At 45.7% G+C, this 10216-nt stretch overlaps 1 pseudogene; it reads left to right on the plus strand.

The window, feature by feature from the left end:
- Positions 1-472: 472 nt before the first annotated feature.
- Positions 473-8077, plus strand: LOC109554886 (CXXC-type zinc finger protein 1-like; annotated as a pseudogene).
- The last annotated feature ends 2139 nt before the right edge of the window (positions 8078-10216 follow it).

The raw sequence follows: 10216 nt of genomic DNA on the forward strand, positions 1-10216 counted from the left end.
AGGCTGAGCTCTGCAAGTGTAAGCAGGTGGTATCTAGCTTTTCTGGGCAGATATGCAGGACCTTAAGCATTCAAGTGGTCAAGGTGGAGCCAGATGGACCAGACAAATGTGTCTGGATAAGGTGGGCAAGAAGGGCCAGGTGGTGCCAGTCATTCCCAGGCAGCCAAGACCTAGTGGGTCCTAGCCATAGAGGCCAGAGGGTGAGTTAGGAGTGTTGGGGCAAGGTGAACCCATCCCCACCCACTTAATGCTGATCCATAACCCTCCTCCTATTATCACAGGAACTCTATTTGTAATTCCTGGTCTCTGGTGAATCCAGGATGCAGGATGGATGGGGGAGTGGAGTTGGTGTGAGGGTCTGCCCCTCAGCTCTTACCTGTGATACTCTTGGAGAATTTGCCATGGTCCCCCTGGCAACTGCCAACTCGGTCACATCTGCCTCAATTGCAGAAGTCTGAGCTGTCTCAGAAGTACTAGGCGGTGGTGATGCCACTGGCAGTAAAGGAGGTACTGCAGACAACAGCCATACACCAACCGTTGTCTGAAAACGACCTGCCTCAGTACTAAAACTTATACCAGGACTTTTACATAGGAGACTTCACAAGCAAAGCCTGATGAGTGTATGACAGGACCCCTTAGTGGAAGGAGGGAGACAATGAAAGCAGGGAGAGTCAGCAAGGAGGAAAAGGAGGAAGGGAGTGTCCAGAGACCATTTAAGGAACAAGCTGGGGAGACCTTTCAGCATTTTCCTGGCAATGAGTGACACTGAGGAGTTTCTGTTCCTAGATTCTGCACTGCTGAAGCAGGCAGTGGATATGAAGAAAATGAAGAATTTGAAGAAAAAAGTGGAGTGGACGGTGACAGAAATTATGGAAAGGGGGCCATGGAGACAGAGGTTGGGGGCTGAATGCAGGACAGGAGTACAGGGTTAGGGGGTTGACAGTGCTTTCCCTTCCCCTACCTTGACCACTCTGGTCCCACAGGAGGAGAACCAGAAGCAGAAGCTCATGGAAAAGTCAAAAGATCCAGATCAGCCAGATGTCAAGGACTGAGCCTTGCTGCAGCAGTGCCTGGGACCTGGCAGTGTGCATCCCACCCAGCCAGGCTCCAAGTACTGCTCAGACAGATGTGGCATGAAGCTGGCAGCTGAGTGAGTACATCTGGAGGTTAAGCAACAGGGTGTGGAATAGGGCATGATCTATGCCATCTGTAAGTCCATCCACCCTCCTACCTATGTATCCTAGCACAATTTGTCCACTTACTTGCCTATCCATCCACCCTTACATACACCCACCCATCCACACTCCACCCACCAACCCACACAGTTACCCTTACAGTCACCCACCCAACTAGCTACCCATCCACCCAACCATCCACCACCCAATCACCCATTCAACAACATTCACTCCTCTGCCATTCATTATCTTAAACATTCACTGTTAAGCCACTCATCTGTTTCTTCTTTTGATGTTCCAAAATACCCATTCAATTTCTTGCTGTCTCTCCTTCCAGCGACATCCATGAGATCCTGCCCCAGAGCATTCAGCAGTGGCAGAAGAGCCCCTGCATTGCTGAGGAGAATGGCAAGAAAATGCTTGAGTGCATCCACCATGAACAGCAGGACACTCATGCCCGCCTGAAGGACATGGAATGCTATTTCCATGAACTTGAGGCCATCATTCTGTGTGGCTGTGTACCAAGATAAAGAGGTGAGTGGGAATGGATGTTATTGTTCAGTCTCTAAGTCAGGTCCAACTCTTTGCAACCCATGAACTATAGCACACCAGGCTTCCCTGTCCTTCACTGTCTCCCCGAGTTTGCTCAAATTCATGTCCATTGAGTTGGTTATACCATCCAACCATCTCATCTTTTGTTGAGCCGTCAATCTTTCCCAGCATCAGGGACTTTTCCAATGAGGTGGCCCTTTGCATCAGATGGAGAAAGTATTGGAACTTCAGCTTCAGCATCAGCCCTTCCAATGAATATTCAGGGTTGATTTCCTTTAGGATTGACTGATTTCATCTCCTTGCTGTCCAAGGGACTCTCAAGAGTCTTCAGTACCACAGTTCGAAAGCATCAATTCTTCAGCGATCAGTCCTCTTTATGGTCCAACTTTCACATCCATACATGACTACTGGAAAAACCATAGCTTTGACTAGATGGACCTTTTTCAGGAAAGTGATTTCTCTGCTTTTTAATAACGTTGTCTAGATTTGTCATAGTTTTTCTTCCAAGGAGCAAGCGTTTTTTAATTTCATAGCTGCAGTCATCACCTGCAGTGATCTTGGAGCCCAAGAAAGTAAAGTCTCTCACTGTTTCCATTGTTTCCCCATCTATTTGCCATGAAGTGATGGGACTGGATGCCATAATCTCCATTTTTTGAATCTTGAGTTTTAAGCTAGCTTTTCCAGTCTTCCAATGTCCTCTTTCACCTTCATCAAGAGGCTCTATAGTTCCTCTTCACTTTCTGCCATTAGGCTGGTATCATCTGCATATCTGAGGTTATTGAAATTTCTCCTGGAAATCTTGATTCCAGCTTGTGCTTCATCCAGCCTGGCATTTCGTATGATGTACTCGTCATATAAGAATAAGCAGGGTGACAGAATGCAGCTTTGACATACTCCTTTCCCAATTTGGAACCAGTCTGTTGTTCCATCTCTAGTTCTAACTGTTGCTTCCTGACCTGCATACAGGTTTCTCAGGCAGCAAGTAAGGTGGTCTGGTATTCACATCTCTTGAAGAATTTTCCAGTTTGTTGTGATCCACACAGTCAAAGGCTTTAGCATAGCCAATGAAGCAGAAGTAGATGTTTTTCTGGAATTCCTTGCTTTTTCTATGATCCAACGGATGTTGGCAATTTGTTCTCTGGTTCCTCTGCCTTTTCTAAATCCAGCTTTTATATCTGAAAGTTCTCGGTTCACATACTATTTGAAGCCTAGCTTGAAGGATTTTGAGTGTGACCTTACTAGCATGTGAGATGAGTGCAATTGTGCAGTAGTTTGAACATTATTTGGTGTTTTCCTTTCTTTGGGATTGGAATGACAACTGACCTTTTCCAGTCCTGTGGCCACTGCTGAGTTTTCCAAATTTGCTGGCATATTGAGTGCAGCACTTTAACAGCATCATCTTTTAAAGTTTGAGATAGCTCAGCTGGAATTCCATCAGCTCCACTAGCTTTCTTCGTGGCAATGCTTCCCAAGGCCTACTTGACTTCATACTCTGGATTTCTGACTGTAGGTGAGCGATCACACCATCATGGTTATCCGGGTCATTAAGACCTTTTTTGTACAGTTTTGTGTATTCTTGCCACCTCTTCTTAATCTATTCTGCTTGTTAGGTCCATACTGTTTCTGTCCTTTATTGTGCCCATCTTTCCATGAAATGTTCCCTTGGTATCTCTAATTTTCTTGAAGAGATCTCTAGTCTTTCCCATTTGATTGTTTTCCTCTATTTCTTTGCATTGTTCACTTAAGAAGGTTTTTTTTTTTTTTAAATTTCTCCTTGCTATTCTTTGGAACTCTGCATTCAGGTGGGTATATCTTTCCCTTTCTCCTTTGCCCTTCCCTCCTCTTCTTTTCTCAGCTATTTGTAAAGCTTCCTCAGACAAGCAGTTTGCCTTTTTGCATTTATTTTTCTTGGGAATGGTTTTTGTTACCACCTCCTGTACAGTGTTACAAACCTCTGTCCATAGTTCTCTAGGCACTCTGTCTATCAGATCTAACCCCATGAATCTATTTGTCACTTCCACTGTGTAATTATAAGGGATTTGACCTGAACTGCCTAGTGGTTTTCCCTACTTTCTTCAATTTAAGCCTGAATTTGGCAATAAGGAGTCCACGATCTGAGCCACAGTCAGGTCCTGGTCTTGTTTTTGCTGACTGTATAGAGCTTCTCCATCTTTGGCTGCAAAAAATATAATCAACCTGATTTCGGTATTGACCATCTGGTGATGTCTGTGTATTGAGTCTTCTCTTGTGTTGTTGGAAGAGGGTGTTTGCTATGAACTGTGTGTTCTCTTGGCAAAACTCAGTTAGCCTTTGCCCTGCTTCATTTTTTACTCCAAGGCCAAACTTGCCCATTACTCCAGGTATCTCTTGACTTCCTACTTTTGCATTCCAATCCCCTATGATGAAAAGGATATCTCTTTGTGGTGTTAGTTCTAGAAGGTCTTGTAAGTGTTCATAGAACTGTTTGACTTCAGCTTCTTTGGTGTTAGTGATTGGAGCATAGACTTGGATTACTGTAAAGTTGTATGGTTTGCCTTGGAAATGAACAGAGATCATTCTGTCGTTTTTGAGACTGCACCCAAGTACTGCATTTCAGAGTCTTTTGTTGACTATGGGAGCTACTGCATTTCTTCTAAGGGATTCTTGCCCACGGTAGTAGATATAATGGTCATCTGAATTCAGTTTGCCCATTCCTGTCCATTTTAGTTCACTGATTCCTAAACTGTTGATGTTCACTCTTGTCATCTCGTGTTTGACCACATTCAATTTACTTTGATTCATGGACCTAACATTCCAGATTCCTATGCAATATTGTTCTTTACAGCATCAGAATTTACTTTTACCACCAGACACAGTCACAACTTGGTGTCATTTTCACTTTGGCTCAGCCTCTTCTTTCTTCCTGGAGCCATTTCTCCTCTCTTCCTCAGTAGCATATTGGACACCTACCAACCTGGAGGGCTCATCATCCAGTGTCATATCTTTTTGCCTTCTCATACTGTTCATGGGGTTCTCAAGGCAAGAATACTGAAGTGGTTTGCCATTCCTTTCTCCAGTTGACCATGCTTTGTCAGAACTCTCCACCATGACCTGTTTGTCTTAGGTGACCCTGCATGGCATGGCTCATAGTTTCACTGAGTTACACAAAGTTGTGATCCATGTGATCAGTTTGATTAGTTTCCTGTGATTGTGGTTTTCATTGCAGAGGCCCTAGGATTGTAGTTCTTGCTTCTTCTGTCTGCTCACTGATGGATGAGGATAAAGAGGCTTGTGGAAGCTTCCTGATGGAAGGGACTGTGGTCTTGCTGTGGTGGGCAGGGCCTGCTCAGTAAATCTTTAATCCAATTTTCTGCAGATGCTGGGGCTGTGCTCCCTCCCTGATTATTTGCTTGGCCTGATGTGGCCTAGTCCTGGAGCCTGCAGTCTCTATGGTAGGGCTACAGGCTCTATGGTAAGGGTAAAGGCAACCTCTTCCAAGAGAACTTATGCCAACACACTGTGCCTCCCAGGACTGCTGCTGCCAGCACCCCTAACCCCACAGCAGGCCACTGTAGACCCACTCCTCTGCAGTAGATCCCCAAACACTCACAGGCAAATCTGGCTCAATCTTTTGTGGGGTCACTGCTCCTTTCTCCTGGGTTCTAGTACACACAAGATTTTGTTTGTGCTCTCCAAGAGTCTCTGTTTCCCCCAGTCCTGTGGAAGTTCTATTAATCAAATCCTGATGACCTTCAAAATCAGATTCCCTGGGGATTCCCAGTCCCTTTGCTGGATTGCCAGGTTGGGAAGTCTGATGAAGGGCCTATAACCTTTGGAACAGCTCAAGAACTTCTTTGGTATAATTGTTCTCCAGTTTTGGGGTTGCCCATGCAGCAGCTCTATCGTAGGGCTACAGGCTCTGTGACCGGGCTAATAGTAGATTCCAACATCCTCCTGTCAATGGTTGTTCAGCAACTAGTTGTGATTTTGGTGTTCTCTCAGGAGAAGATGAGCCCATGTCCTTTTACTCTGCTGTCATGAGTCCAAGCTATGGGAATGGGTGGGGTGGAACAGAAAGGTGCCTGCTACTGTGGCCTGCCATCCCCACTCTGAACTGTTTCAGCGGACCCTCTACTGTCCTATGCAGAACAACAAACATGGTGGTAACAGCGTCGACCTGCAGATCTTCTGTGTCTCCTGTGGGAAACCCATCAATGTGCGTATTGCCCTGTGCCACATGGAGTGCTGCTTCGCCAGGGTTAGATCTTTGACTTGGGGCAGATGGGGCAAGAGTATGTTTGGTTGGGTGGGGTCCGTGGGGAAGGGGAGCAGGTTTGGTGCTGGGGTATTAGTTGTAGAAGAGAATACAACACTTATCCATGGCTATACCCATTTATGCTTATTTTCCATCACCAGTATAAGGGCCAAGATTTGGGCATCAACCACTGGTGGCGAGAGGGACATTGACCATGCTTATAGGCACATGGGGTCAACAAGGGACAAAAGTGTTTTTGGGGCTTTGTCATGTGAGTGTATGCAGTGTATGTCCATAGTTCCTTCCATTTGTACTCTTTTTTTCCCCCAGTATCAACACAAATCATCCATCAGGTCCATGTACCCGACTTGCATTGAGGGGTGAGTGTGGGTGCTACTCAGGGTCAAAGGCATCATGTGGACAGGATCAGGAGCAGGGTGGGCAAGATGAAGATCAGGATATGGGTGGGCTCGGAGGCAGAGTTGGGTGAATTAAGGGCAGAATTTCGGTGGGGAGCCACCAGGGAAGCCCACTTGGGTTAGCTGGGCATCGACAAAGAGTGGGCATCGATCAGGGTGGGACCACCCTGATCCTTAGCACCTCACTTTCAATTTCTCCCCAGAGCCACAAGGCTCTTCTGTGATGTTTACAACCCACAGAGTGAGAGGTACTGCAAGCAACTCCAGGTGTTAGGCCCCGAGCAGTGCTCGGGGTGAGACTTCTCTTTCTCGTGACCCTCCATTCCTCCCCTTCTCCCTACCTGACCACCTTCTTCTTCTGGTTCTCCGTGCTTGAAATGTCTGTTATTCCTTCTTCCTGACTGCCTTCATACCTCCTGACCAACCTCTGTGGGTCCCCTCCTCTCTTCCTGACCTTCCCTACACTCCCCCCCCACTTCTTACTGCTCAGTCATATACTTGTCTCACTTTTTTCTCTACCTGGCTGCTGTTTCTTTATTGATAAGCTCCTTGCCTGACCACAACCCCACAACATTTCTCTCTCTTATTGCCTGTCTAACCTCCATTCCTCTGCTCCTCACTGTGTAACCATTCCCTGTTCCTCCTGTCTCCTTGATTGCCCATCTACTCTTTTACCCAGCCCCTGCCTGACATTGTGCCCCCAACCATCCCTGAAAGGCCACCCTCAATTCCTCTTTTGAATTTCTGACTTCCCTTCATTCTTATTCTCCCTGCCTGACTTCCCCAGTCACCTTTGCCCTGCTTCCAAAGTCTCTTCTTCCTTGTTTGATCAGCTCTTATCCCCGCCCCCACACTCTTGACCCCATTCCTCACCTCCTCCATGTATTATCAACCTCCATTCATCTACTTCTCCCTGTCAGACCTCCCCTCCATCCTTCCTTTCCTTCCTGTTTGATCTCTTTCTACTCTTCCATCCTTCCTACCTGATCACCCCCTTTGCTACCTCCCAGCTTAACTTCTTCCTCCATCCTCCATGCTTGATCATACCCCCTTTGACCCCTTCTTCTTTACCTGCTGCTGCTAAGTCACTTCAGTCGTGTCCGACTCTGTGCAACCCCATAGACGGCAGCCCACCAGGCTCCCCTGTCCCTGGGATTGTCCAGGCAAGAACACTGGAGTGGGTTGCCATTTCCTTCTCCAATGCATGGAAATGAAAAGTGAAAGGAAAGTCGCTCAGTCGTGTCCGACTCTTAGCGACCCCATGGACTGCAGCCCACCAGGCTCCTCCATCCATGGGATTTTCCAGGCAAGAGTACTGGAGTGGGGTGCCATTGCCTTCTCTGTCTTCTTTACCTAGTAATCACTGAATTCCTCTCTTCCTTTCTGCTAGGTCACTTCCCATCCCTCTCCTTCTGCCTGACTGCCCTCTAATCCCCCTCTTCCTCTCATTTTACCTGCCTGATCCCCCTCCATAGCCACCCCGCTCCGTACCTCATCATCATCATTTCTGCCCACAGGTTCCAGATGATAAGCTGTGCAGTTGTCCACTAGTGCACAATGTCTTTGAGGTCACTAATGATTTCTGTCATCTCCCCAAACGCTTCTGCAACCTCCACTATTGCTGGGAAAAGCTGAGGCGTGCTGAGGTGGACCTAGAGTGTGTTCATGCAGTAGGTTACAAGGCTGAGTGTGGCTGAGGGGCAGCATGGGATCCTAGAAGCCCCTTCTCACAATTAGCCCTCACAGTTGTACAAGTTGGAATAGCTGGTTGAGCAGGAACACAAGGTGCACACAGCCATGATGAATCAGACAGGGATAATGGCCCTGATGCTTCACCAGACAATCCAGCATGATCACTCACCACTGACCTACACTCCAGAGTAGACAGCTGAGTTCTGCTCAACTGAGGTCCTGTGCCTGACACGTGGTACAAGGGGCCATTCTATGAACTTCTCACACACCTGTTCCTCTTTCTCAGGGCATATCAAAGTTTTTCTGTGCTTCTCTGTTCCCCGTTTAGTATCCTGTCTCTACACCTCCTTAAGGTGGACTGGTCTTTAAAATTTCCCCATTTCTGTCCTTTCTTTTATCCCCCTGTCTCTCTCTTTCCTGAACCTGGGCAGGGCCAGAGCATCTGCCCTACCCTCATCTCCCACTATCCAGAGTTTTGTTTAGAAACTTTAGAATAACAAGAGATTTTAATATCTCCTGGTAGTTCATAAGCAGTCTCTGTGTCCACAAACCCAATTTCAAACGTCCGATGGTGGTGGGTGACAATGCAGCTTTACTTGGGGGTCAGCTACGGTAGCCATTTGGAGTTGGCTGTGAAATAATGCACACTGTGCTCCGTGGGTCCTCCTCTCTCAAGGGAGATATGACCTTATGAAAGGGGTGCCAGCGACCCTGAGTCCCCCATCCAAGGCCATCAGGTATATTGTTGTCACTTGCTTAGTACACTTTGAACAACTTCTGTATCATTACTGGTATTCTCCAGGCCAGAGGTGCTGCAAAAATGTTGCAATGGGGGAAATAGATGATGTTTCCACTTTGGGACACTGAGGAGAGTTCAAGCTGTCATGGCGATTATGCCCTTGCCCTTGCCCATCTTATTCCACCTCTTACCATACCATGAGGTCCCAGCCCTTTCTGTCAGCCTTGGCTCCTGTCAGTGCATTCCTGGTCTATGTCTCCCCACAACCCCCTCCCCAGACCTCCATCCTGTCTCGTTTCCCTCCTCCCACTACCCTGCTCTGGGTATACCCTTTCCACCTGGCTCTGCCCACTGAACACCTGTAGGGTTGCCAGAAGAGGATTGAGACCTCTGCCATATCTGCCTTTGCCAGCCCTGGCCAGGCTAGTGGAGGTGTGTCCAGTAAGGCTGCCTGTGGGGAATGGTATGCCTCAAATGAGAGAATTGAACTACTCTTCCTGTTCTTTTTATATTCACTAGTCCCTTAGAGTTTTGTTTTGTTTTAGTGTTTTTCACTATTTTTTCCCTGGGGACTCACACATTTCACCTAAATGTTTCAGGATGTGCTCTAGACTTACACCTCGTATTCCACCATAACTAGTATATTAGTTATCTAATGCACTACCTATCTGGTGCCATATCTCCTTTTTTATTCCTAGTATTGTTTTTTTTTTTTTTAACTTGATCATATTTCCAGGAGCTAATCCCTATAAATAATTATAAGATTAGCTTTTAGTTTTATTTATACTCCCTAAGTTTATATTTATGTAAACTTTCATTTTATTAATTACCACCGTGATTTCTTTGTTTTCTGTTTCATTTTCTTTGTGTTTGCTTCATTTTGTTCTTTTTCTGACTTCTTGAATTCCTAACTTGATTATTTTTTGGTTTTCCAGTCTTTTGTAATAGTAATGGAATTGAAACTATACACTTTTTTCTAATGTAGCTGTATCTCATAAATCTAGTCTGAAAAGTGCAAGTTCAAATTGATTTCTCACTCTGATTCTAGCTATTAAGGAATGTTTCTTAGTTTCTAATTGGTTACAGTAGTTTTGGCTAGCTTTCCTTTCTACTTTTATAATTATGGTTTTACTGTGATCAGAGAATGTAGCTTGTTGAATCTGAACTCAAAATATTACTCAAGATTTTCTTTGTGGCCCAGATTACTCAAGTGAGTTTTGTAAAACTTTCATGGATGTGAGAAAATATATTTTCTGTTAGGTACAGATTACTCATTAGGACTTTTCAGTCAAGTTTGATAATTACTTCTTTGCTCTGACTTTTTGTCTTTTTGTCTGCTCCAGCTGTTATGTTATCAAAAGACAGAATAAATGTTATAATACTTTCAACAAATCTGTCTTTGTAG

Source organism: Bos indicus, chromosome X (genome assembly GCF_029378745.1).
Source record: "Bos indicus isolate NIAB-ARS_2022 breed Sahiwal x Tharparkar chromosome X, NIAB-ARS_B.indTharparkar_mat_pri_1.0, whole genome shotgun sequence".
Taxonomy (NCBI): domain Eukaryota; kingdom Metazoa; phylum Chordata; class Mammalia; order Artiodactyla; family Bovidae; genus Bos; species Bos indicus.